We start from the raw sequence: 7235 nt of genomic DNA, 5'->3' as shown, positions 1-7235 counted from the left end.
CCAGGATGGCTTTTGAAAAATCTGTCTTGTAAATCTAAATCGCACTTTTGTCACCTGAAAGCATGTAAATGCAATATTTGCTTTTGACTCAGTACCACAGGAATGTGTTAACTAAAGTACACCATATTGTGGTATTTGGATGGGGGATTTAAAAATGTTCTTTCTGATGAGACTAGTGACATCCCAGAGAAGCTGAATATTGCAGTAGTTTCTACATCTACATCTACATCCATACTCCACAAGCCACCTGACGGTGTGTGGCAGAGGGTACCTTGAGTACCTCTATCAGTTCTCCCTTCTATTCCAGTCTTGTATTGTTCGTGGAAAGAAGGATTGTCAGTATGCTTCTGTGTGGGCTCTAATCCCTCTGATTTTATCCTCATGGTCTCTTCGCGAGATATACGTAGGAGGGAGCAATATACTGCTTGACTCTTCAGTGAAGGTATGTTCTTGAAACTTTAACAAAAGCCCGTACCGAGCTACTGAGCGTCTCTCCTGCACTCCTGCAGAGTCCTCCACTGGAGTTTATCTATCATCCCCGTAACGCTCTCGTGATTACTAAATGATCCTGTAACGAAGCGCGCTGCTCTCCGTACAAAAGCCCGTACCGAGCTACTGAGGGTCTCTCCTGCAGAGTCCTCCACTGGAGTTTATCTATCATCCCCGTAACACTCTCACGATTGCTAAATGATCCTGCAACGAAGCGCACTGCTCTCAGTTGGATCTTCTCTATATCTTCTATCAACCCTATCTGGTACGGATCCCACACTGCTGAGCAGTATTCAAGCAGTGGGCGAACAAGCGTACTGTAACCTACTTCCTTTGTTTTCGGATTGCATTTCCTTAGGATTCTTCCAATGAATCTGTCTGGCATCTGCTTTACCGACGATCAACTTTATATGATCATTCCATTTTAAATCACTCCTAATGCGTACTTGCAGATAATTTATGGAATTAACTGCTTCCAGTTGTTTACCTGCTACTTTGTAGTTAAATGATAAGGGATCTATCTTTCTATGTATTCGCAGCACATTACACTTGTCTACATTGAGATTCAATTGCCATTCCCTGCACCATGCGTCAATTCGCTGCAGATCCTCCTGCATTTCAGTACAATTTTCCATTGTTACAACCTCTCGATACACCACAGCATTATCTGCAAAAAGCCTCAGTGATCTTCCGATGTCATCCACAAGGTCATTTATGTATATTGTGAATAGCAACGGTCCTATGACACTCCCCTGCGGCACACCTGAAATCACTCTTACTTCAGAAGACTTTTCTCCACTGAGAATGACATGCTGCGTTCTGTTATCTAGGAACTCTTCAATCCAGTCACACAATTGGTCTGATAGTCCATATGCTCTTACTTTGTTCATTAAACGACTGTGGGGAACTGTATCAAATGCCTTGCGGAAGTCAAGAAACACGGCATCTACCTGGGAACCCATGTCTATGGCCCTCTGAGTCTCGTGGACGAATAGCGCGAGCTGGGTTTCACACGACCGTCTTTTTTGAAACCCATGCTGATTCCTACAGAGTAGATTCCTAGTCTCCAGAAAAGTCCCGAACATAATACGTGTTCCAAAATTCTACAACTGATCGATGTTAGAGATATAGGTCTATAGTTCTGCACATCTGTTCGACGTCCCTTCTTGAAAACGGGGATGACCTGTGCCATTTTCCAATCCTTTGGAACACTACGCTCTTCTAGAGACCTACGGTACACCACTGCAAGAAGGGGGGCAAGTTCCTTCGGTTACTCTGTGTAAAATCGAACTGGTATCCCATCAGGTCCAGCGGCCTTTCCTCTCTTGAGTGATTTTAATCGTTTCTCTATCCCTCTGTCGTCTATTTTGACATCTACCATTTTGTCATCTGTGCGACAATCTAGAGAAGGAACTACAGTGCAGTCTTCCTCTGTGAAACAGCTTTGGAAAAAGACATTTAGTATTTCGGCCTTTAGTCTGTCATCCTCTGTTTCAGTACTATTTTGGTCACAGAGCGTCTGGACATTTTGTTTCGATCCACCTACCGCTTCGACATAAGACCAAAATTTCTTAGGATTTTCTGCCAAGTCAGTACATAGAACTTTACTTTCAAATTCATTGAACGCCTCTCGCATAGCCCTCCTCACACTAAATTTCGCTTCGCGTAATTTTTGTTTGTCTGCAAGGCTTTGGCTATGTTTATGTTTGCTGTGAAGTTCCCTTTGCTTCCGCAGGAATTTTCTAACTCAGTTGTTGTACCGCGGTGGCTCTTTTCCATCTCTTATGATCTTGCTTGGCACATACTCATGTAACGCATATTGTACGATGGTTTTGAACTTTGTCCACTGATGTATTGAGCCGTCAAGTACTCTGTAATCTGATTTTTGTCACTTTTGCTAAACAGAAAAATCTTCCTACCTTTTTTAATATTTCTTAATGTTCACGGAAAAACTATTTTCACAGAGAAGATAGAGTTGCATTTCTGTGTGTTAACTGTTACTCAAATTTATAACTGTGAAAGAAAGAAATATTTTATGTGTAAGTTGGAGCTGTTTTTTCTTATAACTTTTAGGTGCTCTGCCACAATCAACTCAATGTGTGGCTATCTGCTAGCTTTATGATGAACTATCCTGAGAGGCATTTTGCCTATGATTAAATAGAGCTTGGGTCTGTGACAAGGATTCACATTTTGATAACAGTTTGCAGTAGGAGAACAACACAAGGAAAATTTAAACATTATGATGATAGGAGAAATATGACAAACAGAAACTACAGCTGTGCATTAATTTTGAGATATTATTACAGATTCATTGAGGCTGTTTTGGAACAGTTTGAAGAGTGAAACAAGTCAATAAGATATATAAAAAAGATAGTGTCAGGCAAAGTAAACATAAAAATATAACTTCTGCAGAAGTTTAATTGAAGACAGTCTCCAACACATTGTGTACTGATAGTGACATGAAAAATGAAATGACTGTAAAAATTTGTTTCATTTATCCAGCATTAAGTTTCAATGCAAGCAGCAGAATATTGTCAAGTGATCTTTCAGAGAACCCAAAGAAATTCTGGTCATATGTAAAGGCTGTTAGTGGCACCAAAGTAAGTATCCAGTCCTTAACAAATGAGACAGAAACTGGAATTGAAGGTAGCAAAGCAAATGCTGAAATGCTTAACTCAGTTTTCAAATGTTCCTTTACAAAGGAAAACCCAGGAAAATTGCACCAATTTAATCCTCCTGCCACAGAAAAGATGAATGAAATAAGTATTAGTGTCAGTGGTGTTGAGAAACAGCTGAAATTTTTAAAATTGAACAAAGTTCCAGGCTCCTATGGAATCCTGTGAGATTCTATACTGAATTTGTGACTGAGGTAGCATCTCTTCCAACTATAATCTATCACAAATCCCTCAAACAAAAAAATGAGCCCAGTTTTTGGAAAAAGGCACTGATCACACCTGTCTATAAAAGGGTAGTAGAAGTGATACACAAAATTACTGTCCATTATCCTTGACATTGATTTGTTGTAGATTCTTATAACTTATTCTGAGCTCAAACACAATGAGATATCTTGAACGGAATGACATTATCATTGGCAGCCAGCATGGATTTTGAAAACATCGATCACGTGAAACCCAACTTGCTCAAATTCCTGTTAATACAAACATTACCTGGTGATCCTCCCATGTAAGAGTTTACAAGTGAGAAGGGAGGACAAAGAATTGTGGTTGCAATACACCTTGAACTTTTTGAATGCCCAATTAAAGTAAGAGCTTCCAATTTGGTCACAGAATATGCTCATTCAGCTTCGGAGAGGGTCCTACTAACAAAACTAATTACCTTGGAGATAAGCTCCCCATTCTTTTCAGTGATTGGGAATAAACAAGCATCCAGCCCTTGAGAGGATGTATCTGTACACAGACAAAATCCTGGGTCATATTAGTATGATGTAAGGTGTTATCATTGAAAAGAGCTTCTTCAATGTTGTCAAAATCAGTCTGAGATTGTATGGTCCATACCCAGGGGTGGTTCTTCCATAGAGGAATCAATAGAGCATCACTATTTAAAAGCTGCTGTGGTATAAATTTTCGGAAGAAAGGTGCTAATCCAAGACGTCCCTTCAACTGTTTCTTATTTTGAGGTAAGGGCAATGTCTGATAGCATTGAGCTTCTCAGAATCTGGAAGTACGCCTTGAGGTGATATTATGTGTCCAAGGAATTTAACCCTTTCCTTACCGAAATTTGACTTCATTAGGTTGGCTGTAGCTCTGTATTCTGAAAACTTATACAATACTTAAGCCAAGAGCCTTAAGTGTTCTGAACATGTGAGGGTAGCAATCAGTAAATCACCAACGTACACAGTGACTACTCAACAATTCAGGTCTTAAGACTTGATCTAAAGCAGAAATGAATATCCTGCACTGACATTTAAACCAGAGGGGAGAACACAGAACTCATAGCTTTTGCCCTCACATACAAAGGCAGCGTACTTACGGCTGTCTTCATGTAGTGTAATTTGCCACTACAAAGCTCAGAGATCTCATATGGTGAGGTATTTAAACTCCTCCTGAACAAACCATGGAGGCCCAAGGGTCCCGACCGGCCGCTGCCCATTGGCATCACTGGATGTGGATATGGAGGGGCATGTGGTCAGCACACTGCTCCCCCAGCCTTATATCAGTTTCCAAGACCGGAGCTGCTACTTCTCAATCAAGTAGCTTCTCAGTTTGCCTCAAGAGGGCTGAGTGCACCCCACCTGCCAACAGCGCTCGGCAGACTGGATGGTCACCCATCCAACTGCTAGTCCAGCCTGACAGCACTTAACTTCGGTGATCTGACGGGAATCCATGTTACCACTGTTGCAAGGCCGTTGGTGGAGGTACTTAATGTTATGGAATTTTAGAAGTGATCCTTCCAGGTTGTCAGCCAGCATTGAGCACAACACGGACAGTACTGTCTGATTTGCTAACGGCCTAAATGGGACAACAGTATGGAGATAAGGATGTTTGTATTATTTCCCAATTTAGCATTCTATTGGTCTCTTACTGGACAGCCTCCTTCTTGGCCCATGGAATGTGGTAAGATGAAAAGCAGAAGGTTTTGATTGGGTACACTTCCATTTTGTATTTGCGTTGTTTGATTACACCAGAGCATTGTTCAAAAACATGGGCATAATGTATAAAAAGCTTTTGCAGTTCTTCCTTTTGTTCTTTTGTAAGATACACTGACTCACTTACCTTGGTGCATACAATCTCAGGGCTTATTTCCTCTCACTGTGATTGCTCAATTCCCTGTGTGTCTACAACATGACAGTAGGGTAGCAGAATTGTATTTGAATGTCAGCAGTATGCTTTGGTTTGCTTTCTCTGCTGGTTGACTTGACTAGGTCTACTGAATATTGTTGGTCATTCACAAAGAAATGACATTTCCCCTTACCAGTGTCAATGTGTGCTTGATACTTCCTAATGGTGTTCATGCCGATAAGGCAGTTTACTATTAGCCTTTCAACCGCAAGAAAAATTCACTGTAAAGAGAAGCTATCAATTTGAATAGGAATCAGTGCCTGTAGTTTTATGCCTTTAGACTCACCCCCTAGAGTTGTTTGGATTTTACAGTTTTGGACAGGAAACATCAGTATGTGTCCTCGTTTTTGTAATTGATCAAACAGACCCTGTGAAATTATATTAGTGGTAGCTCCAATGTCCAATACTATGGGTACCCTTAAACCAAGTATTTGCGCATTGATCATTGTCTGTACTGTGTTGTCATTTTCACCTACGGAGATCATCTTTGATATCACTACAGTTGTTGTATCTGAGAAAACAGCTTTTAATTAGTTCCAAGCCCACACCCCTATTACTGGTATCAAATGGGTGCCTATTGAGACCGGTTCGAGTTTTCTGAATTACCCAAGCACTGACCTCCTTGTTAGGGGTAAATTCAACTATGCGCACATATATGCATCTGGTTTCACCTGTTGGTACCTTGTGTGGCTCTTGATTTGAAATTTTGCCATCCCCGGCTGCTATTCAAAATGTAATTTTGATTGTGCTAATTATAGTCAGTTGGTGGAGGATTATTTTGTCACCTGGCTGCATTCTGCCCTTGCCAGTTGGCGTTCAGGTCATTGCCCCCAGTCAGTGGTACATTGTACTCTTGCCGGCTATAACCCATCTGGTCATCAAATACTGACCAAGTGAAGTTCTCTCCTTGGTTATTTTTATATCTTCACTTGAATTTTTGTCCTTTTCCATTACCAAACTGGTTCCTGTTGGTATTGATGCAAGAGAGATATGGTTTCCAACTGTGTTGGTTGTTATCCCAATTCTTGCAAATGTTGTTCATTTCTTCATGTGGCGTCTGACTGCATGCTGTCACTATGTGGTTGCATAGGTCTCTCTTCGTAGATAAGATTAATGGATTCTAGACCAGGGAGGAAATTCTCTATATCATGCTCAGCAGTGATGATTAATTGCTCACATATGTTAGCCGGTAGTTGACTTTTCAAAATTCTTAGGACATCTGCATGTGATATCAGGTTTGTCCAGCAGTGGGTTTTATTTAAATACTTCTCGAAGTATCTTCTGAGCCCTCTGGGTTTACTGCTGAATGGCGCCAGCTTAAACACTTTGCGCCTTAATTTCTTTTGTATTGCGATGGACCAGAACTTGTCTAAGAATGCCCTTTAAAACTGTTCGTAGGTGTAATATTTTTCCACCATGTCAGTTGCCTACATGCCTACCACAAAGTGTATCTTCTTGCCTCCAGTCCAATTCCTTGGCAAAGGATTCTGAAGGGCACTTATGAACGTGACTGGGTTTCTTTGCTTACCTTCGGAAGAAAAAATTGGGAACTGCCTGTGTCGTAATAACCCTTCAGCCACAAGCAAAGCAGAAAGACGTGCAGCACTGTCCATTGCCAGCACAGCATCTTTTTGATGTATTGGATCATATTCTGAATATCTGTGTGTGACATGGGCAGAAGTTGGCAGCGCCTGCTGCATGTTATAGTTATGATCTATTTCACCTGAAAGGGTAGGGTACAAATGCATATAGCTGTTTGGATTATCTGTCCAGTCTGTTGACTTCTGATAGCTTGGGGTTGAATGTTCCCTTTCCTTTTCAGTGTTAAGTCTGCCATTTTTCCTCCATTGCTTTCAATCTCTGATCTATTTCATCACTCAGTTCTTATGTACCTTCATCACTTCCTCAATCACACCTACATAATGCTTGTGTTCCTGGACCACCTTC

This window comes from Schistocerca piceifrons, chromosome 1 (genome assembly GCF_021461385.2).
Source record: "Schistocerca piceifrons isolate TAMUIC-IGC-003096 chromosome 1, iqSchPice1.1, whole genome shotgun sequence".
Taxonomy (NCBI): domain Eukaryota; kingdom Metazoa; phylum Arthropoda; class Insecta; order Orthoptera; family Acrididae; genus Schistocerca; species Schistocerca piceifrons.
The sequence above is the reverse complement of the archived record's forward strand: the minus strand, read 5'-3'. Positions refer to the sequence as shown.